This window comes from Zingiber officinale, chromosome 4B (genome assembly GCF_018446385.1).
Source record: "Zingiber officinale cultivar Zhangliang chromosome 4B, Zo_v1.1, whole genome shotgun sequence".
NCBI classification, from domain to species: domain Eukaryota; kingdom Viridiplantae; phylum Streptophyta; class Magnoliopsida; order Zingiberales; family Zingiberaceae; genus Zingiber; species Zingiber officinale.
This window is the reverse complement of record NC_055993.1, coordinates 61,080,125-61,105,285: the sequence shown is the minus strand read 5'-3', so window position 1 is coordinate 61,105,285 and position 25,161 is coordinate 61,080,125.

Genomic DNA, 25,161 nt, shown 5'->3' with positions numbered 1-25,161 from the left:
GAGTAGAAGTCGACATAGGCTCCGAACCAAGGAAAAAATTACTTGTGTCATTTCTCTTTGCTTTACTCTTTTCCGCTGCGTACTTTCGACAAATTTTTATCGATATTCACCCCCCTCTATCGAACACTTACGATCCAATAGAAGGCGCCTTCAACGCCACTAAATGTAACGACCACCCTTCTTACTACTACTATACTCTAAGGATGACCGTTACTTAACTACTAACTCTACTTAACCGGTGTAATTAAAAACCACATGAAAACCCTACCGAAAAATTTCGGCAAAATCTCCCCTGTACCGGTGACCTTAAACTGATATACAAACACTGTATACATCAGCCACAGGCGGCTGGAACATATATCAGACAACCACGCAGTTTATATATATGAAAAAGAATCAAAATACTGAAAGAAATAACTCTATCAATGCATGATAAAAAACACTCCAATGAAAATAGCATATACAAGTTCTAAATTCTTTTAACAATTCGACGGAAGCAATCTTAATAAATTTTTCTAAGCTAAGTCCCAAGATCTCTCCATAGTCCTGGCATCACACATCGTCACAGCATCTCGTTGTCGCCTTCCTTCTTATCCTTTTCCTTTATCTTTTATCTGCAGTAGGAGGAAGTGCAGTCTATAAGCATAAAGCTTAGTGAGCGCTATCTAACTCACAAAAACTCGATATGCATGAATATAAATAAAGACATGCTAAAACTGAATTCTAACATATAAAGCTACTCATGCTCATAAATAGCAAAGGAATCATACTAACTGAAATATTAAATATATATAGCTAATCATGCTCATAAATAGCAAATAACAGTAAACTAACTCATGCTCTTCTATTAGTAAAGAAACATACTGAAAGGCTAAACATGTAAAGCAAGTCTATACTATCATGCTTGCATAAAGAACTTAAATTACTAAATTCTAAACACCTTCTATATCTTATTTCACTTGCTTAAAGACTTATTCTTTAATACTTATGTGAAACTTATTTTTTAATACTTTTATACTGATGTGGAACTTATTTTATTTGTTCAAAAACTTATACTTATAATACTTCAAAATAATAATCAACTTCTTCTTGGGCCCAGGCATAGTACCATCTTATGCGCGTTCCCTAATAGGTTGGGGTAGCGAGCCACCAATCCTAAAAGAGCAGACCTCGGTCTACCAGGGCCAAGACCTCGGAATTGGACACCTGGATTTGTTTAACGACAACCTCGGAAGTCGGGTACTAGCCTCTTCTTAAAAGTAAAATACTTATTATCTTAATTACTTCTTCTTTAAATGCCTTGGCATTTTAATAAGCACCTTGTGTGCCAAAATCCCTAAAGTCTTGACTTTGGGATCTACTTAAGGCCTCGGCCTTTTCTTTCTTTTCTTTTTCTTTCTTTTTACTTGTTAATGCTTCTAAAAGAATTTGATAGAACTCTTATTTTCCCACTAGAATACATGGTTGTTCATGCTTATTAAAATAGCAAATAAAAACTAAAGAAACTGCTCATGTGTATCTAGTAATAAAGAAAACTGATCATGTTCAACTCATAGCAATTAACAACTGCACATGCTCAATAATATGCTTAAACAATTCTACAACTTCAGTACAGGAATAAAGTCTAATAGCAAAACAAAAAGAACTGCTCATACCCAACTAATAGCAAATGAAACACTGCATACGTTCAGCTAATGGTAAATAAAAAAAACTGCACATGATCAGCTAAGGGTAAATGAAAACAAAACATGCTCAGCTAAGGTAAGTTCAAACATCAAAGGAAAACTAGAAACTCTATCTATCATGCACAATGTAGGCAACTCAAAGATGATCAGTGCCACAGCAAATCTGGTGATCTCATATTCAACCTAACAGGTTCGGAATTAATGGTCATGGCAGCAACCAACACAAGAAATTTTACAGCATGCTTCAAAAATCAAAAGACACAAGCATATTCTTTCCAGCATGATTCAAAATCAAGAAGAACAACTCCGAAAACCACTCCTACATGCCATAAGGCCTGAGGTAAACACCCACACGCTTAATCTATACCCTTCATCCTCCTTCATACCTGGAGGCTCACGGCAGAAGGCACAAAACCACTAATCTTTACCACATGCTTCAAAAATCAAACTCACGGCAATAGCATAAAACCAAAATCCTTAAATCACGGCAGCAAGGAAAACAAATCCCGGAGCTATCCTACTGCAGGTGAGTAGCAACTCACCTCGCTGTTCTTGGACTTACAATCGAAAGGGAAGGCTCTAGGGTTTCGGGTAGCTCGACCTTCGGCTCCTCCTCGTGCCCACAACCTCTCCTCGACGAGAGGATCTCAACGGTGTGAAGAGCTCTTGGAGAAAAGTGCTCGCTGGCCACCGGAGACGAAGCCCTAGCTACGGCTTCGTTTCTGCCCGAGAGGAATTGCCGACGCCGCGTGAGGAGAAGAGGTGAGAAAGAAATTAGGTTTCGGGAAACCTAAATCCTCTCTTTATAACTAGGGTTTCTTTTTATTATTATCAACTATAGCTTATATATTTGTCGCTGCCTATTTAATTAGCAACTATCGCTAGCCCAGTTTGTCAATTGGGCTTTGCTTGAAGCCATAGGTTTGGGCTTCGATTCTTGGCAGCGCCCCTTTTTCTCCAATTTATTTTAAACGTTCCATCTACTGCATATATACATTTCGCTCCATATAATGTTAACAAAAATCATGTAGCTCAGCTGGTTGTGCTCGTTTTGCTCGAAGTCACAGATTGCAGGTTCAAATCCTGGCTTCAACATATTCCTTTTCTCTTTTTTTTTTAAACTTCTTCCTCTTGGTAAAAATACCAAACGAACTCCAAAAATTACATAAAAATACTCTAAAATTTTCTAAAAATCTCTAGAATATTTTAAAAGTATTTCCAAATATTTTTATGGACTTTTAGAACTTTAAATCATGAAATTTGGGGTGTTACACTAAAAGAGCCTTCAATACCAAGTTTTATCCCAATAAAAGCGGCTCTTATAATCGATGAAGCCTTCTATGTTATTTGACTGAAGGTGCCTTCCATCGCTTAGCTCTAGGCGCCTTCCATCGCTTAGCTCTAGGCGCCTTCCTTCGCATGGAAGGCGCCTCGCGTATTGTTCACCCGAGGCATTTTGTGCTCCTTTCGCCTTGTAAAATGTGTTAGTCTAACAAAACACAATATACCCTGCAAGACAAAGTTAACACAATAAAAATAAGCAATATTAATTAGATTTTGTCTATCCAAAACTATAATCTAGCTAGGGTCTCAGTTTAGGTTTCTAAAATGGACTTAAACTGGACCTGTGCCTAAGTCTCAAATTGGAACTCGTCCTCACTGGAACACTTTCCTCCAATACTTCACTTACCTGACAAACATCTGATCCTCCAGAGTTATTTGGACTTTCTTTGATTCTGCTTCATGGCTGATCAATCTGATCAACTAAGACTTTCCTGCAATACTGAGTTAGAACTATAGATATAAAATAGTAAGGTAAAACAGTGTTAACAGATTTCAAGATTTGCTGGTCTAGTCGACCGCACATTACACATGCTTGGAGTTTACTTCTCTAAGACTTCTCATTACCTAGGGTTACCTCCCCTGGGTTGCCCATCTTCACTCACTAGGACTTCCATTTTATAGTTTCACTCACGAGCACTTCCATCAACTAGCTTCACTCACTAGGGTATAACTTTACTTACCAGGACTTCCACCACGTTGCTTCATTTACTAGGGTCTGGCTTCACTCACCAGGACTTCCAATAACTAGCTTCACTTACTAGGGTCCGACTTCACTCACCAAAACTTCCACTACCTAGCTTCACTTACTAGGGTGTGACTTACTCACTAAGACGTCCCCTTACCAAACTTTTAGTTAGGATTAGTCACTTAGTACACTTCTCACCTGCCTATCCTTCGGTTAAGACTTACCCTTGCTAGTCATCTAGTTTTGACTAGACTTTTCTCTTCCAAACATTAAGTCATTTTCAGATCAACCCTTGGTCAAACTGACCAGACTTAGATACATTGTCAAACATTGAAACCCTAGAGGTCAATTACACCAACAATTTCATGTCATTCCGAACTCTCTAGTTCTTTTAGCTAATTTTGACCAAAATTGATTGATGGATCTAGAGAGCTTGAAATGACATGGAACTAGATTCTATATGTTCATCTAATTTTCCTGATTATATTCACGTTCTCAAAAATCAATTTAACACGTTATATTGAGAATATTAATTTGTTTGAATACAAATCAGATTTTTTAAGCATATTCATATTAAAAAATTTGCCGCTCTCAGTATGAGATGGAAATTACATTTAAGTGAGTGAATATAATCAGAAGAAATATATGAACATATAGGACTTGATTTTATGTCATTCTGAACTCTCTAGGTCCATTAGTCAAATTTATTGACTGATGAACGTAGAGAGCTCAGAATGATATAAAATTAGGTTCTCTATTCATATAGTTCTCCTAATTATATTCATATCGTCAAACATCAATTTGACCGCTATATTGAGAGCAGTGATTTTTTTGAACATGAAATAGATTTTTCAAACACATTCATTTTCAAAAAATCATTATTCTCAATATAGTATGTCAAATTAATATTTGAGTGCATAGATAAAATCAGGAGAACTATACGAATATATAGAACTTGGTTTCATATTATTCTAAGTTTTCTAAAAAACTAGATGAACAAATAATGTAACGACCCGACCCTTTGGCCTCTTGGGTGGCCCTTGCGGCGGCCCACTGGCGGCCTCTTATGTCGGCGGCCCATTTGGTGATCTCTAATGTCGTCGACCGATGACCTTTGGCCGTGCCATTACTCACTAGGACTTTCCACCCCTGGCAGTGGATTTTTGCCTCCCCCAGGATTCGAACTCTAAACCTCCAGGCTTAAGTATTAGAGTTTATGAATCCTGGTAGCCAAGTGAGCGGCGCTCACTTGGCTACCAGGATTCATAAACTCTAATACTTAGACCCTTGTAGTGGCCCAACTGGCGGCCCATATGTCGTCGGCCCATTTGGCGACCTCTCATGTCGTCGACCGACGACCCTTGGTCGTGCCGTTACACACTAGGACTTCCCACCCCTAGCAGTGGATATTTACCTTCCCTAGGATTCGAACTCTAGACCTCCAGGCTTAAGTACTAGAGTTTATGAATCCTGATAGCCAAGTGAGTGCCCCGGCCCTTTAGCCTCTTGGGCGACCCTTGTGGAGGCCCAACTGGGGCCCTTATGTTATCGGCCCATTTGGCGACCTCTAATGTCGTCGACCGATGACCCTTTGGCCGTGCCGTTACTCACTAGGACTTTCCACCCCTGGCCAGTGGATTTTTGCCTCCCCTAGGATTCGAACTCTAGACCTCCAGGCTTAAGTACTAGAGTTTATGAATCCTGGTAGCCAAGTGAGCGGTGCTCACTTGGCTACCAGGATTCAAAAACTGTAGTACTTAAGCCTAGAGGTCTAGAGTTCGAATCCTGGAGGAGGCAAAAATCCACTAGCTAGGGGTGGAAAGTCCTAGTGAGTAACGACACGCCCAAAGGGTTGTCGGTCGACGACATTAGAGGTCGCCAAATAGGCCAACGACATAAGGGTCGCCACAAGGGCCGCCCAAGAGGCCAAAGGGTCGGGTCGTTACACATAACTTAATTTCATGTCATCACGAGCTCTCTAAGTCCATCAGCTTATTTTGGCCAAAACCGATTGATTGGCCTAAAGAGATGGAAATTATATAAAACATGTCATATTTTTCATCTAGTTCTCTGATTATATTCATGCTCTCAAATATCAATTTAATTCACTATATTGAAAATATTTTTTTAAACATGAATCAAATTTTAGGATTTAAATTTACAGTCATAGAATCTTATCCAATCAATTGGTAGATTTATTATGACTCATATCCAATCAATTGGTAGATTTACAAATAGATTGATACTTTATAACAATCAATAGAATCATACTTAATCAATTGGTATATTAACTTAATAGATTGATATATTATAACAATCGATTGGTAATATGAAATGGTAAAATGGGCAAAATAAATATGGAGTATATTGGGAGTACATTATTTGATAATTTTAAATTTTGAATATTATTTTAAAATTTCAGGTAATTTACCGATTATTTTTTCAACTTTTGAGTGTGATGACCCAATATGAGATATTGTTAGTGATACGGTGCATAAAGTGTTGGGATGTATATTATAAGCCTAACTTTTATATGAACATCTGTTTTGAAATATTTTGAAATAAGAATCACTTTAGTCAAATGTTTGCATTTTATATTTATATATATGTTAATGCAGTTTTCCGTTTAATTTATATTATAGATAACATGGTGTGTGGTGTCACACAGAAGATCATGTTATCGGTTCCTTATAAATTATAAATAGTAGCTCACAACCAAGATGGATTGGGACAAACCATTGCAACGGTTGTAGTGTAATTTGGTATTAGTCAGTCTTAACTATAAAATTACACTAGTACACTATGTGTGTATTGAGCAGGACCATTTGAGATTGTTTGATTTGTACTGACTATATAAAAGAACAGAACCTCTGTTATTATGGATGTACGTCCTCTTAATCCTTATATAATAACAAGTACGTATACTTAATATTTATTTCTTTAACTTATCAATGGGTGAGATTTATTGGTTAAATCAATAGGCCCGATGAGTTGAGAAATAATATTATTTATATGGTGTGTTGTTGATTATAGAAGGAATCCATGTCCTAATTATTTAGGCTGATGATGTCCCCTTGAGGAGCTCATAAGGATTATCATGTAAACCCTGCAGGTGGACTTAGTCCGGCATGATAATAAAGTTGAGTGGTACTACTCTTGGAATCAGATGTTAATTAATTGAGTTGTCAGTAACTCATTTAATTAACAGACATACGATATCTTAAACACGGGGAGATTAAAGCACTCATGATAAGAAGGAACCCATATTGTAATATGGGATTGGCGCGGTAGTTCAATAATAACCCTTTAGTGGTATGAGTTATTATTGATGGACTTGGGACAGGAAGCCCAAGCCCATCAGGAGGCCTAAACCAATTCCTCCTCTAGGTCCTTATTGTAGCCTCTATATAAAGCCTCGCATCCACCCATCCATAACTTGGTTTGGTTTAATTTAAGTTAACTTGATTTGGTTTAACTTAACTTGGTTTGGTTTAACTTAACTTGGTTTGGTTTAACTTGGTTTTGGTTTGGTTTAGAAAGAGAGATTTTTTGTTAACAAAATTCTATTATTTTTCTTTCTTTGTAACCAACGACAAGTCTATAAAAAGGAATCGGTGGTGGCTCCTAAAACCTAACTTTCTAATTTTCCAAAATTCTCTTCTCTCCTCCTAGGATCGGCGTGTTAGTATTAGCCCTAGTATCAATTATGAGATGATTGTAAAGGACTTATTTTGTATCATATATCATTATTAATAAAAGTTAAAGTTGGTTATTATATTTATTTCAGTTCAGTGTCAATTGAATAAGTATAATAATGTCCTTGGGTAGTAGGTTCTTATCTACAGTATATCAATTGGTTGAATTGATAGTGAGATATTGTAGAGAACACTATTCTTAACTATTCCTAGTCGAGCATTAATATACAAGGACAATATTAATGCGTTGAGACTAGCATGTAGGTCAACAGATGACTTGATCTTACAAGTCATGGATATGAGATATCAGGTTGACACATGGGTATATATTAGAGAATATATACTGAATGACCCGCCATGAGAATGTTTCATGGATCGTTATATGAGTGTCATAAATATTTTCATTTGACTATTGGTATGAATAATCCTTAGACCTGAAGTCACTACGGTTCCCTACATAAGGAGTTGTGTACTTTGGTATCGGTAAACATCACCTGTAACAAGGTGGACAATAAAGTCGATCACTGGGTATGCAATGAATTATGTGGAGGGATGTGAGTGATGTAGATGAGATCTATCCCTTCCATATGACGGAAGTAATATTTGTGGACCCTTTGATTAGTAGGACACAAAGAAAGCATGTCCATGCTCAAATGAGTCAATATGAGATATTGAGCTTATTTGATTGAACTTGTCTGTTAGAGATCAAGAAACACAAAGGTTGATAAGAGGATGACACAGTCTATGCCTCATTGATCAATCTAGATATCAAGGATAGAGGGACCAAGTCATACAAGATAATAGCCACGGACAGGTTAGGTCAGATCTTGACCTTCTCGTCACTTGGGTAGCAATGATGCCTTGCTAGATGTCACTCATTGCTTATGTATCTAAATGTTGATTTGGGTATATTGCCAACGTTATGAGAACCTATTGGGTCACACACAAAGAACAAGTAGATTTGGAGATGGATTCATATGATGAATCATTGGATTAAGTCTAATCTGAATTGAGCTTATTGAGTTGGACTCAATTGGATCTAATTGTTGGATTAAGTCCAATTCAAACTAGACTCAAGTGAATTAAACTTGAGTTAGACTCAAGTGATTAGACTTGTGTTAGACTCAAGTGAGGATTAATGAGACATTCATTGAATTTCAAAATTCAATGATACATTTGATTCAATTTTCAAAATTGAAATGAGGAGTTATTTGAAATGAGGAGTTACAAGTGTGTGGTCCTTAATGGAGTGTAAATGCTCATTAAATCTATTAATGCTAATTAAGTGTTTTCATTGGATGAAAATACTTAAATGTTTTTCTCTTCATTTTTGCTTACTTCTTCATTCTAATTGCTCCTCTCCTCTCTTGGCCAAAATCCTCTCGATAGGTTGCTAGCACAACCTTTCTCCATTTTGTGAGTTTGTGAGACAAACGAATGCTTGTTAGTGTGGATACCGTAGAGGCACGAACGTGAGATCATGCTGTGATTCGAGCTATCGGGGGTCCGTGAGCACGCACCAAAGGTATAATCTCTCATGTTAGAAAACTTAGTATATGTAGGAATTTTTCTTTCCCTTCGCATGGATCTTCTGGAGGAAATATATTTTTTCGCTGCGCGTTTGCGTGTTTAAGCAACATATTTCCTTATAGTGGTATCAGAGCCAATTGCAAAGAGATATACTAAGTTTTAGAGTTTTATATGTGATATAGAAAAGCATGATAGGTTTATTATGATCTGCAAAATTATGAGTTTCAGCCAAAAATTAGTGTTTTGTTGAGAAAAAAACATAGTTGGTATGAGACCAACAAGGTCTCGACCAAAGGTGTTTTGTTCGGAACGAAACATAGTTGATTTTAAGGGTAGTAGCTGGACTACCGTGGCATTACGACTCATAATTTTTTATTGCAATCATAGTAAATTTATGTAGTAAATATATTGTGAATATATGTGGCATGGTGCATGGTTATGGCCCTTGAACCCCCTATGTGGTTGTGTGTGTTGTTGTTATTCATAATACGACCTGCGTGTCGTGCCTTCATCTCTTTTATTCCTATTGTAATTTAGACTACACTAGAATGTAACTCGAGTTTCTTTAGTTGTTGTAATGTACAAATTAGAAAGAAATTAGTCTACTGGACAATGGGTGAAAATGAAGGAAGGAAGAACAACAACACACGGCGACAAAGGGAGCGCTTTGAGAAGCTGCTTTGACCTAGGTGGACTCATCACTCTTCTCATTGGCTTGAGAAGATCGTAGTTTATGGGGGCTATAACCGTGTCACGTTTTGATTTATGCATATATGTGTGATGTATGCTTTGTGATGTATTAGATACATGTTTAATATATATAATTAGGTCTTTTTAGAATATGCCTACCAAAAGTTTAATCCTCACATCTAGCTCGATCAATTGTAGTCAGGTTTTGCTAAAGCAAAGTGACTCAATTTTATTGCTAGAGTGCGACAGGACAATTGTGATGTCCGACTATTAAACTTGGGTGTGACTTAACTAAGTTGTCTCATTTAGAATGAGAGCTTAGAGGCATATCCCATAAGATGGAATTCAAATTGTACTAGTCTTGTGCGATTAGCCAAAGCTAACTCAAGATGAGCTATAATATGAATTTCATAAGATGGGCAAATGAACAAATAGTATTATTCATCTAGCTATACAAGAGTTGCATTTGATGCAATTGGTATAAGATGCCTACCTACATTATACGAGTCTTGGGCGATTAGCCAAAGATAATTTAAGATGATGTATAATATGGGTCTTGTCCCACATGAATGTTATCGTGATTAGAATTGGAGCTAGTAGTGTGGGTAAAACCACAACCATGACTTACTCCTACCAAGCTTTATAATTCTGTGGGAGAATCATTTAATTAAAGGCCTAATTAAATGATCGCTATATGATACTAAGTTCTACATTATGTTATTGTAGATAACCATGCCGTCAAATACGTCAAACACTCTCTCTCTCTCTCTGCGAGCTAACTTCCTGGACTGGTATAGAAACTTGAGAATAGTTCTCAAGCAAGAACGAAAACTGTATGTCCTAGAGAAACTTACAAGAAGCATCAAGATGATGCATTAGATATGTCATGTCTTATGCTTGCCACCATGAACTCTAAGCTTCAGAAGCAACATGAGAACATGGATGCTTATGATATGATTAAACTGTTGGGTTTTTCGGGCCGCGAAAACCGCTTTTCGCGTCGCGGAAACCACGAATCACCCAAGGCTAACGGATCCGTGCAAGGAAAAACAAAAATAAATACGAGTACGAGTTTGAAAAACCTTTTAGATCTACTCCTAGATCTACATGTTAAGAACTTTACCCTTGTTGCGTGCCTTTCGCGTTCCCGCTCGTCCAAGGAGTTGTCGGATCTCTAGACCGTCAAGCGTCGGTCCTCTAGAAGTATCCACACGGACACGTAGGTGGAGAAAACCTTACACAAAGGTGTGCTAGCACCTTGGTAAGATTCGGCCAAGGCAAGGAGGAGAGGGAGAGGGATAGCTTGAGAGGAAGAAGAAGAAGATACACCACTTGAATGGAAAAATGAATTCACCATTCAAACCAAAGTGGCCGGCCACTCTTCATTGTGTAACTCCCCATTAAATGCAATTAATGTGAAGTTATTATGAAAATGACTTTGTAACTTCCATGAGGTGGCACCCATGATGATGTGGAACATCATTATTGGTCCACCTAATGCCAACTCACCAATGAGGTGGCAAAAGGTCAAGTCAAAATTGACCTTTGGTCTTCCTTCTCAAGTCAAGTCAAACTTGAACCAATCTCTACCATGGTTGATCTAATCTAACCATTTGATTTGAGCCAACTTAATATAATGAATCTAATTCATTAAATTAAATTGATTCAATGAGTCAAAATCTAAATTAGACTCATTGAACACATGAATCAACTTGAGTCAAACTCAAGTTAGCCCAATTAGGATTACTCTTAATCCAATTTGATTCATCAAATGAATCTAATCCTCTTGGTTCATCATATGAACCTAATCTCCATCTAATTGTCCTAAGTGTGTGACCCTATAGGTTCATGTAACGTTGGCAATGCCCTAAACCCATTTAGGAGCATAAGTAATGAGCGGTATCTAGCAACACATCATTACTACCAAAGTTACAAGAATGTTGAGATCCGACATCACCTTGTGACTACCAATTGTGACTCCTCACAAAATAATGACAAGTGTCCTTCTATCCTAGACATTTAGATTGATCAATATGAGGCATAGACCGTGTCATTCTGTAATCAATCTAAATCTTGAACTCCAAGTAGACTCACTCGATCAAATGAGCTCAACATCTAATGTTGACTCATTTGGGCATGGCCATGCACTTAGTGGTCTCACTCTATCAAGAATACCGATGTCGCTCCCGTCATATGGGAGGGATAGATCCCATCTACATCACTCACATCCCTCTACATAATTCGTTAATCGCCTTTATAGTCCACCCAGTTACGGGTGACGTTTGACGAAACCAAAGTACATAACTCCTTATGTAGGGATCCATGGTGACTTCAGGTCTAAGGACTAATAGTCATACTAATAGCCACATGAGAAAGTATATGACACTCATATAACGATCCATGATACTTTCTCATGGCGGGTCATTCAGTATACATTCTCCAATGTATACCCATGTGTCAGCTTGATATCTCTATATCCATGACTTGTGAGATCAAGTCATCGAGCTGACCTACATGCTAGTCTTATTGCATTAACATTGTCCCTGAATGTTAATACTCGACTAGGAATGATTTAGAGTAGTGTTCCCTATATCATCTCACTATCGATTCAACTAATCGATTGATATAGGTATGAACCTTCTACTCAAGGACGCTATTATACTTAGTCTATTTGACACTAATACAAAAAGTATAATAACCAAACAAATGCCTTTATTAATATACAAGAATATGATACAATGAGTCCATACAATCATCAAATGATTGGCTCTAGGGCTCTAACTAACAATCTCCCACTAGCACTAGTGCCAATCAGTATAGGCTCTAAGGCCTAATGACCTAGTGTGACCATCATGCTTCCTCTGTGCCAAAGCCTTGGTCAAGGGATCTGCGATGTTAGCCTCTGTAGGTACTCTGCAAATCTTCACATCTCCTCCATCGATAATCTCTCGAATGAGATAGAAGCGCCGTAGTATGTGCTTGGTCCGCTGGTGTGAGGAGGTTCCTTCGCCTGTGCTATAGCTCCATTGTTGTCACAATAGAGATCAACTGGATCAGCGATGCTAGGAACCACCCCAAGTTCAGTAATGAACTTGCGGATCCAAACTGCTTCCTTTGCTGCCTCTGATGCAGCAATATACTCGGCCTCTGTTGTAGAATTAGCTACTGTGTCCTGCTTCCAGCTCACAGACCACCATTTAAGCAAAACACGAACCATTGCGATCGGTAATCATCACGATCGAAGCTGCATCACCGTAACCCTTACGCTTAGCTCATCATTGCCTTCATATATCAAGAAATATTCTTTAGTCCTTCGTAAGTACTTAAGAATATTCTTGACCGCTATCCAATGACTTTCACCTGACTGGTATCTGCTCGTCATGCTCAAAGCATACGAGACATCAGGTCGAGTACATAGCATGGCGTACATGATCGATCCTATGGCTGAGGCATAAGGGATCTGATCCATGCGATCTCTCTCCTCTCTAGAAGAGGGACCTTGAGTCTTCGAAAGACTCACGCCATGTGACATTGGCGGAAATCCCTTCTTGGAATTCTGCATGGCAAACCGAAGGAGTACCTTGTCAATGTATGTACTCTGACTTAGGCCAAGCAATCTCTTAGATCTATCTCTATAGATTTGTATCCCTAGAATGCGGGATGCCTCACCTAAGTCCTTCATTGAGAAACAACTCCCTAGCCAGGCCTTGACAGACTGAAGCATAGGGATGTCCTTCTCAATGAGTAGTATGTCATCCTCATACAATATGAGGAAGACAACTATGTCCCCTACAACCTTTTTGTAGACACAAGGCTCATCTTCGTTCTTGATGAAACCAAACTGTTTGATCGCATTATCGAATCGAAGATTCCAGCTCCGAGAAGCTTGCTTTAGTCCATAAATGGACCTATGCAGCTTGCATACTCTACTAGCATGCTGTGGATCTACAAAACCCTCAGGTTGTGTCATGTACACATCCTCGAGTAGGTTTCCATTCAGAAACGCGGTTTTGACATCCATCTGCCATATCTCATAGTCATGGTAGGCTGCAATAGCAAGCATTATCCGACATCACCTTGTGACTCCTCACAATATATGACAAGTGTCCTTCTATCCTAGACATCTAGATTGATCAATGTGAGGCATAGACCGTGTCATCCTCTGACCAATCTAAATCTTGAACTCAAAGTAGACTCAATAAATCAAATGAGCTCAATATCCTATATTGACTCATTTGGGCATGGCCATGCACTTCGTGGTCTCACTTTATCAAGAATACCGATGTCTCTCCCGTCATATAGGAGGGATAGATCCCATCTACATCACTCACATCCCTCTGCATAATTTGTTATATACCCAGTAATCGCCTTTATAGTCCACCCAGTTACGGGTGACGTTTGACGAAATCAAAGTACATAACTCCTTATGTAGGGATCTATGGTGACTTCAGGTCTAAGGACTAGTAGTCATACTAATAGCCACATGAGAAAGTATATGACACTCATATAACGATCCATGATACTTTCTCATGGCGGGTCATTCAGTATACATTCTCCAATGCATACCCATGTGTCAGCATTATATCTCCATATCCATGACTTGTGAGATCAAGTCATCGAGCTGACCTACATGCTAGTCTTATTGCATTAACATTGTCCCTGAATGTTAATACTCGACTAGGAATGATTTAGAGTAGTGTTCCCTATATCATCTCACTATCGATTCAACTAATCGATTGATATAGGTATGAACCTTCTACTCAAAGACGCTATTATACTTAATCTATTTAGCACTAATACAAATAAGTATAATAACCAAACAAATGCCTTTATTAATATACAAGAATATGATACAATGAGTCCATACAATCATCAAATAATTGGCTCTAGGGCTCTAACTAACAATCTCCCACTAGCACTAGTGCCAATCAGTATAGGCTCTAAGGCCTAATGACCTAGTATGACCATCATGCTTCCTCTGTGCCAAAGCCTTGGTCAGGGGATCTGCGATGTTAGCCACTGTAGGTACTCTGCAAATCTTCACATCTCCTCTATCGATAATCTCTCGAATGAGATGGAAGCGCCGTAGTATGTGCTTGGTCCGCTGGTGTGAGCGAGGTTCCTTCGCCTGTGCTATAGCTCCATTGTTGTCACAATAGAGCTCAACTGGTCGTGATGCTAGGAACCACCCCAAGTTCGATGATGAACTTGCGGATCAAAGCCTCCTTTGTTGCCTCGATGTAGCAATATACTTTGTAGAATCACTCTTGTATCCGAACTCTTCCACGTGTGACACCACCATTAATGGAAAATACGAACCCCGACTGTGATCCTAGTCGGTCTGGAAGTTAGCATCACTGTAACCCTTTACAGCTAGCTCATCATTGCCTCCATATATCAAGAAATATTCTTTAGTCCTTCTTAAGTACTTAAGAATATTCTTGACCGCTATCCAGTGACTTTCACCTGGATCTGACTGGTATCTGCTCGTCATGCTCAAAGCATACGAGACATCAGGTCGAGTACATAGCATGGCGTACATGATCGATCCTATGGCTGAGGCATAAGGGATCTGATCCATACGGTCTCTCTCCTCTCTAGAAGAGGGACCTTGAGTCTTCGAAAGACTCACGCCATGTGACATCGGCAGAAATCCCTTCTTGGAGTTCTACATGGCAAACCGTAGGAGTACCTTGTCAATGTATGTACTCTGACTTAAGCCAAGCAATTTCTTAGATCTATCTCTATAGATCTGTATCCCTAGAATACGAGATGCCTCACCTAAGTCCTTCATTGAGAAGAAACTCCCTAGCCAGGTCTTGACAGACTGAAGCATAGGGATGTCCTTCCCAATGAGCAGTATGTCATTCACATACAATATGAGGAAGACAACTGTGTTCTCTACAACCTTCTTGTAGACACAAGGCTCATCTTCGTTCTTGATGAAACCAAACTGTTTGATTGCATCATCGAATCGAAGATTCCAGCTCCGAGAAGCTTGCTTTAGTCCATAAATGGACCTATGCAGCTTGCATACTCTGCTAGTATGCTGTGGATCTACAAAACCCTCAGGTTGTGTCATGTACACATCCACGAGAAGATTTTCATTCAGAAACGCGGTTTTGACATCCATATGCCATATCTCATAGTCATGGTAGGCTGCAATAGCAAGCATGATCCGAATGGACTTAAACATCGCCACTGGAGAAAAGGTTTCATCATAGTCAATACCATGAATCTGCTTGAAACCTTTAGCTACCAAGAGACCCTTATATATAAGTCCATCCATATCAGTCTTTCTCTTAAAGACCCACTTGCACCCAATGGGTTTTACCCCTTCAGGTGGATCAACCAAAGTCCATACTTGGTTGGTGTACATGGATTCCATCTCGGATCTCATGGCTTATAGCCATTTCTCAGAATCTGGTCTCATCACAGCTTCTTGATAGGTGGTAGGCTCATCCTCTATGAGCACAATGTCATCATGGTCAGACAAGAGAAAAGAGTATCTCTCAGGCTGACGACGTACCCTATCACAAGAGGTATGTCTACTTGAACTGGTTGTTGTTCCTCAACTCCTTGTGGAACAACATCATCCACAACACTTTGTGGTTCCAGTTCAATTTCCATCGAGGCATCAGTGCTATTGTTCGCATCTTGAACTTCTTCAAGATCGAACGTGCTCCCACTAGTCTTTCTAGAAACAAAGTCCCTTTCTAGAAAGACCCCAGTCTTTGCCACAACTACCTTGTGCTGACTGGGAATGTAGAAGTAATATCCCTTAGTTTCCTTGGGATATCCGATGAAATAACACTTGTCGGATTTGGGTCCTAATTTGTCTGAGACTTGACGTCGTACGTAAGCCTCACAACCCCAAATCCTCATGAAAGACACCTGGGCATCTCTCCCAGTCCATATCCTATATGGTGTCTTTATCACGGCCTTGGATGGAACTCGGTTGAGAATGAAAGCTGCCGTGTCTAGAGCATAGCCCCAAAGGTATGTCGGAAGATCTGTGTGACTCATCATAGATCGTACCATATCTAATAAGGTACGATTCCTCCTTTCGGATACACCATTCCACTGTGGTGTTTCAAGAGGAGTGAGTTGGGATAGAATCCCACACTCAGCTAAAAAGTCACGAAACTCATGGCTTAAGTATTCACCACCTCGATCTGATCGAAGTATCTTAATACTCTTGCCAAGCTGGTTCTGTACTTCATTCTTGAATTCTTTGAACTTTTCAAAGGATTTCGACTTATGTGTCATCAAGTACACATAACCGTATCTACTGAAATCATCAGTAAATGTGATGAAGTACCTATAACCGCCTCTAGCAGCGACATTGAAAGGGCCACATACATCACTATGTATGAGTCCTAACAGATCAGTCGATTTCTCGCTGTGCCCACTAAAGGGAGTCTTGGTCATCTTGCCTCGTAGGCATGACTCGCATATCTCATATGATTCTAAATCAAATGAGTCCAGTAAACCATCCTTATGGAGCTGGGATAAGCGCTTGTCATTTATATGACCTAAGCGACAGTGCCAGAGATAGGTGTGGTTCATATCGTTCGATTTGAACCTCTTAGTACTAACGTTATAGATAGAGCTCTCAAGGTCTAGAATATAGAGTCCGTTCATCAGAGGTGCACTACAATAGAACATATCGTTTAAATAGATAGAACAACATTTGTTCTTTATTATAAACGAGAATCCTTTCTTGTCCAAACAAGAAACTGATATAATGTTCTTAGTCAATGCAGGCACATAACAATAATCGTCTAACTCTAGTATAAGCCCAGAGGGCAGAGATAGAAAATAAGTCCCTACAGCAACAGCAGCAACCCGTGCTCCATTGCCTACTCGTAGGTCTATCTCGCCCTTTGTCAATGCTCTACTATTTCTCAGTCCTTGTACATTAGTACAAATGTGCGAAGCACATCCGGTATCTAATACCCACGACAAAGAAATAGAGAGGTTGACTTCTATAACATTTATACCTGAAGTAGAAATCTTATTTCTCTTCTTGTTAAGATCTTCCAGGTGTCCTGTGAAGTTTCTCTTCCAGTGCCCTGCTTGTCCTTGATATAGTTGACGAAGATGTGCAACCATATCGTAAGCACCCATCAACTCATGTTGCTTCTGAAGCTCAGAGTTCATGGTTGCGAGCATTAGACAGGACACATCTAATGCGTCATCTTGATGCTTCTTGTAAGCATCTCGGTCAGCTCGCGTGGCAGTGGCAGGAGGAGCCTCCGGAATGGGCTGCTCCAGAACGTACAGTTTACGTTCCTGAGTGAGAACTATTCTCAGGTTCCTGTACCAGTCCAGGAAATTTGCTCCGTTGAGCTTGTCCTTCTTAAGGACAGATCGCAGAGAGAAAGTGTTCATATTCGACGTCATGGTTATCTACAACAGAAAATTCGCAGAAATAAATATCATATTCTTTAAAAATCATTTAATTAGGCCTTTAATTAAATGATGGTCCCACTGAATTCTATAATTCTTGTGGGACAAGATCCACATCATACTAACCCTTGAGTTAGCTTTGGCTAATACGCTCAAGGCTTAGTATGATCGGTAGGTAACGATTACCAATTACATCTCTATGCAACTCTTGTTTATAGAATCAATATCCGCATTTATATTAAAACTCGAGTTAGCTTTGGCTAATACGCCCGAGAGTTAATATAAACGTGATTTTGTCCTACCTTTCCAACTATTGGAAGAATGCCTATAGTTGACTCGAACCAACCGAGTAACTAGGAATACTCAATCTAATTGATTTTGTATTCACCCATGCGTTGATAGGCGAGACCAAGATTGTCCCTTCGTACCCTACCAAGATAATATGTATTGCTCTGCTTTGGCAGATTCAACAATACATGTGATCGAGGTAGTGATATGTATCACGGCACGGTTAGGCATTAGAGTTGAGTCGATTGAGATCTAATCTAATCGAAAAGGATGCATCTTGTGCACGACTTAGATCTAATCTAATCGCAAGGGTGCATCATGTGCACGACTTAGATCTAATCTAATCGTAAGGCACTAATTAATTAACTACTTATTAAATATGCTCTGATACCATTGTTGGGTTTTTCGGGCCGCGAAAATCGCTTTTCGCATCGCGGAAACCCCGAATCACCCAAGGCCAACGGATCCGTGCAAGGAAAAACAAAAATAAATACGAGTACGAGTTTGAAAAACCTTTTAGATCTACTCCTAGATCTACATGTTAAGAACTTTACCCTTGTTGCGTGCCTTTCGCGTTCCCGCTCGTCCAAGGAGTTGCCGGATCTCTAGACCGTCAAGCATCGGTCCTCTAGAAGTATCCAAAAGGACACGTAGGTGGAGAAAACCTTACACAAAGGTGTGCTAGCACCTTGGTAAGATTCGGCCAAGGCAAGGAGGAGAGGGAGAGGGATAGCTTGAAAGGAAGAAGAAGAAGATACACCACTTGAATGGAAAAATGAATTCACCATTCAAACCAAAGTGGCCGGCCACTCTTCATTGTGTAACTCCCCATTAAATGCAATTAATGTGAAGTTATTATGAAAATGGCTTTGTAACTTCCATGAGGTGGCACCCATGATGATGTGGAACATCATTATTGGTCCACCTAATGCCAACTCACCAATGAGGTGGCAAAAGGTAAAGTCAAAATTTGACCTTTGGTCTTCCTTCTCAAGTCAAGTCAAACTTGAACCAATCTCTACCATGGTTGATCTAATCTAACCATTTGATTCGAGCCAACTTAATATAATGAATCTAATTCATTAAATTAAATTGATTTAATGAGTCAAAATCTAAATTAGACTCATTGAACACATGAATCAACTTGAGTCGAACTCAAGTTAGCCCAATTAGGATTACTCTTAATCCAATTTGATTCATCAAATGAATCTAATCCTCTTGGTTCATCATATGAACCTAATCTCCATCTAATTGTCCTAAGTGTGTGACCCTATAGGTTCTTGTAACGTTGGCAATGCCCTAAACCCATTTAGGAGCATAAGTAATGAGCGGTATCTAGCAACACATCATTACTACCCAAGTTACAAGAATGTCGAGATCCGACATCACCTTGTGACTACCAATTGTGACTCCTCACAAAATAATGACAAGTGTCCTTCTATCCTAGACATCTCGATTGATCAATATGAGGCATAGACCGTGTCATTCTCTAATCAATCTAAATCTTGAACTCCAAGTAGACTCACTCGATCAAATGAGCTCAACATCTAATGTTGACTCATTTGGGCATGGCCATGCACTTAGTGGTCTCACTCTATCAAGAATACCGATGTCGCTCCTGTCATATGGGAGGGATAGATCCCATCTACATCACTCACATCCCTCTACATAATTCGTTATATACCCAGTAATCGCCTTTATAGTCCACCCAGTTACGGGTGACGTTTGACGAAACCAAAGTACATAACTCCTTATGTAGTGATCCATTGTGACTTCAGGTCTAAGGACTAATAGTCATACTAATAGCCACATGAGAAAGTATATGACACTCATATAACGATCCATGATACTTTCTCATGGCGGGTCATTCAGTATACATTCTCCAATATATACCCATGTGTCAGCTTGATATCTCTATATCCATGACTTGTGAGATCAAGTCATCGAGCTGACCTACATGCTAGTCTTATTGCATTAACATTGTCCCTGAATGTTAATACTCGACTAGGAATGATTTAGAGTAGTGTTCCCTATATCATCTCACTATCGATTCAACTAATCGATTGATATAGGTATGAACCTTCTACTCAAGGACGCTATTATACTTAGTCTATTTGGCACTAATACAAATAAGTATAATAACCAAACAAATGCCTTTATTAATATACAAGAATATGATACAATGAGTCCATACAATCATCAAATGATTGGCTCTAGGGCTCTAACTAACATAAACATCTTAGACAACTATATCAAGGACAAGCAAGGCATGAGAGATTTAAGATCTCTAAAGCGATGTTTCAATGCAGAATGAAAGAAGGAAGTCCCGTAGGACCATATCTACTAAAAATGATTGGGTATGTAGAAAACCTACAGCGATTGGGATTTCCACTAGGCCAAGAATTGGCCACTGATCTTATCTTGCAAGCATTGCCCAATAGCTTTAGTCAATTTATCATGAACTACAACATGAATGAAATTGACAAACCACTGCCTGAGATGTTGAGCATGTTAAGAACTGTTGAACTAAACCTTAAGAAGGCAAAGCCTAGTTCCATTTTAATGGTATCTAAGGGCAAAGGCAAGTGAAAGCCTAAAGGTAAGGATAAGACCCAAGCCAAAGACAAGGGCAAGGCTCATGCACTGAAACCCAAAGGTGGGGTTACAAAGGAAGGAACCTACTTCCACTGTAGTGAGACCGGACACTGGAAGAAGAACTGCAAAGTATACCTAGAGGAATTGAAATGGAAGAGAAGTGAGACTTCTGCCTCAGGTATATATGTTATAGAAGTTAACCTATCTATTTTTTATTCATGGGTATTAGATACCGGATGTGCATCTCACATTTGTACTAATGTGCAGAGGCAGAGAAATAGTAGAGCATTGACAAAGGGTGAAGTGGACCTACGAGTAGGCAATGGTGCAAGAGTTGCTGCTGTCGCTGTAGGAATATATTCCTTATCTTTGCCCACTGGGCTTGTTTTAAAACTAGAAGAGTGTTGTTATATGCCCGCTTTGACAAAGAACATTATCTCTGTTTCTTGTTTGGACAAGAAAGACATTTCATTTGTAATTAAGGATAATTGTTGTTCCGTTTATTTCAATGATATGTTCTATTGTAGTGCACCTCTTATGAATGACCTCTATGTTCTAGACTTTGAAAACTCAATCTATAAGATAAATACCAAACGGTTCAAGTCTAATGATTTGAACCAAACATATCTTTGGCATTGTCACCTAAGTCACATAAATGAGAGTCGCATATCCCAACTCCATAAGGATGGACTTTTAGACTCATTTGATTTTGAATCATATGAGGCATGTGAATCTTGTCTTCGAGGCAAGATGATAAAGACTCCATTTAGTGGACATGGCGAAAGGGCTAATGATCTGTTAGGACTCATACATACAGATGTATGTGGGTCTTCCAGAATAGCTGCTAGAGGAGGATTACTTCATTACCTTCACTGATGATTTCAGTAGATACGGCTATGTATATCTGATGAGACACAAGTCAGAATCCTTTGAAAAGTTCAAAGAATTCAAGAATGAAGTACAAAATCAACTTGGTAAGCGTATTAAAATGCTTCGATCATATCGAGATGGGAAATACCTTAGCAAAGAGTTTCATGACCATCGCATTGAGTGTGGGATCATATCTAGCTCACTCCACCTGGAACACCACAATGGAATGGTGTATCAGAAAGGAGAAATCGCACCTTATTAGATATGGTATGATCGATGATGAGTCATACAGATCTTCCTACTTCCTTCTGGGGACATGCTCTAGAGACGACAACTTTTACACTTAACCGAGTTCCATCTAAGGCCGTCATAAAGACACCATATACGATATGGACTGGGAAGAGTCCCAAGATGTCTTTTATGAAGATTTGGGGTTGTGAGATTTACGTTTGATGACAAGTCTTAGATAAACTTGGACTCAAATCAGATAAGTGCTATTTTGTAGGATATCCCAAGGAAATAAAGGGATATTACTTCTATAATCCCACAGAAGGCAAAGTGTTTGTTGCTAGAACTGGTGTCTTTTTAGAAAGGGAATTTATTTCTAGAAAGACTAGTGGGAGTGAAGTCAATCTTGAAGAAATTCAAGATACACAAACTAGCACAGATGCCTTGATGGAAATTGAACAGGCACCACAAGAAGTTGTGGAGCACCAACCTGTTCAAGTAGCTCATGCTCTACGCAGATCTGATAGGACCCGTCGTCAACCTGAGGGATATTCATTTCTCTTGTCTGACCATGGTGATGTAGAGCTTATTGGTCTTGATGAGCCTACATCTTATCAGGAAGTTGTACAGGGTCCAGATTCTGATAAATGGCTAGAGGTCATGAGATCTAAAATGGAATCCATGTACACTAACCAAGTATGGACTTTGGTTGATCCACCTAAAAGGATTAAATCCATTGGGTGTAAGTGGGTCTTCAAGGTGAAGACTGACATGGATGGACGTATGCATACCTATAAAGGTAGATTGGTAGCTAAAGGTTTCAAGCAAATTCATGGTATAGACTATGATGAAACTTTTTCACCAGTTGCGATGCTTAAGTCCATTCAGATTTTACTTGCTATTGTAGCTTACTATGATTATGAGATCTGGCAGATGGATGTCAAAACTGCATTTCTTAACAGAAATCTACTCGAGGATGTGTACATGACACAACCTGAGGGTTTTGTAGATCCAAAGCATGCTGGAAAGGTTTGTAAGTTGCAAAGATCCATTTATGGATTAAAGTGAGCTTCTAGAAGCTAGAATCTTCGATTCGATGATGCGATCAAAACGTTTGATTTCATTAATAATGAAGATGAACCTTGAGTCTACAAGAAGGTTAGTGGGAGCACAGTCATCTTTCTCATATTGTATGTAGATGACATACTACTCATTGAAAATGATATCCCTACTCTTCAGTCAGTGAAGACTTGGCTTGGGAATTACTTTTCAATGAAAGACTTAGGTGAAACACCATATATTTTAGGCCTTAAGATCTATAGAGATAGATCTAAAAGATTGTTTGGCCTAAGCTAGAGTACATACATTGACAAGGTGCTTAAACGTTTTGCCATGAAGAATTCCAAGAAGGGATTCTTGTTAGTTAGAGCCCTAGAGCCAATCATATGATGATTGTTGTATGGACTCATTGTATCATATTCCTATGTATATAAAGGCATTTGTTTTTGGTTATTATACTTACTTGTATTGGTGCCAAATAACTAAGTATAATAGCGTCCTTGAGTAGAAGATTCTTATCTATATCAATCACTTGGTTGAATCGATAGTGAGATGGTATAGAGAACACTACTCTTAATCATTCCTAGTCAAGTATTAATATTCAGGGACAATGTTAATGCGACAAGACTAGCATGCAGGTCAACTCGATGGCTTGATCTCATAAGTCATGGATATGGAGATATCAAGTTGACATATGGGTATGCATTGGAGAATGTATACTGAATGACCCGCCATGAGAAAGTATCATGGATCGTTATATGAGTGTCATATACTTTCTCATATGGCTATTAGTATGACTATTAGTCCTAGGACCTGAAGTCACCATGGTTCCCTACATAAGGAGTGCATACTTTGGCTTCGTCAAACGTCACACGTAATTGGGTGGACTATAAAGGTGATTACTGGGTATGTAACAAATTATGCGGAGGGATGTGAGTGATGTAGATGGGATCTATCCCTCCTATATAACGGGAGTGACATCGTTATTCTTGATAGGGTGAGACCATTAAGTGCATGGTCATGTCCAAATGAGTCAATATGAGATATTAAGCTCATTTGATTATAGTGAATCTACTTGGAGTTCAAGATTTAGATTGATCAGAGGATGACACCGACTATGCCTCAAATTGATCAACCTAGATGTCTAGGATAGAAGGACACTTGTCATATATTGTGAAGAGTCACAATTAGTAGTCACAAGGTGATGTTGAATCTCAAAATTCTTGTAACTTGGGTAGTAATGATGTGTTGCTAGATACCGCTCATTACTTATGCTTCTAAATGGGTTTAGGAGCATTGCCAACGTTACAATAACCTATAGGGTCACACACAAAGGGCAATTAGATGGAGATTAGGTTCATTTGATGTACCTAGAGGATTAGGTTCATGTGATGAACCAAATTGGATTAGAAGTAATCCAAACTAGACTAATTGAGTTGGACTCAATTTGATTCATGTGTTCAATGAATCAATTTAGACTTGGATTCATTGAATCAATTTAATTCAATGAATATAGATTTATTAAATTAAATTGGTTTGAATCAAATGGTTAGATTTGATCAACCATGGAAGAGAAGAAGTCAAGTTTGACTTGACTTGAGAAGGGAAGATGAAAGGTCAAGTTTGACTTGACCAATGCCACCTCATTTGTAAGTTGGCATAGAGTGGGCCAATGATGATGTTCCACATCATCAAGGTTGGCTTATGTGTGTGCCACATCATGAGGGAGATCAAGAGTTGTGACTCTTGATATCCCATGGAGGTTTAAAACCCCTCTTTTGAAGTGGCCGACCACTTAATGTTATTGTGTGAGTTACAATTTTTGTGCTCATTGATTTCATCTTCTTCCTCCTCGATTCTTCTTCTCTCCCTCTCCTCCACCTTGGCCGAAACCTTCAAGGGTGCTAGCACACTCTAAGTTTCTTCTCCACCTTTTGTTCATGTGGATACACATAGAGGGGTGTTCACTTGACACCCTTGAGATCCGACGAACCTTGGACGAGCGGGATAAGTGAACGGCTTCGCATCAAAGGTATAAACTTCTTAACATGTAGATCTAGGTTAGAAAACATGTACACGA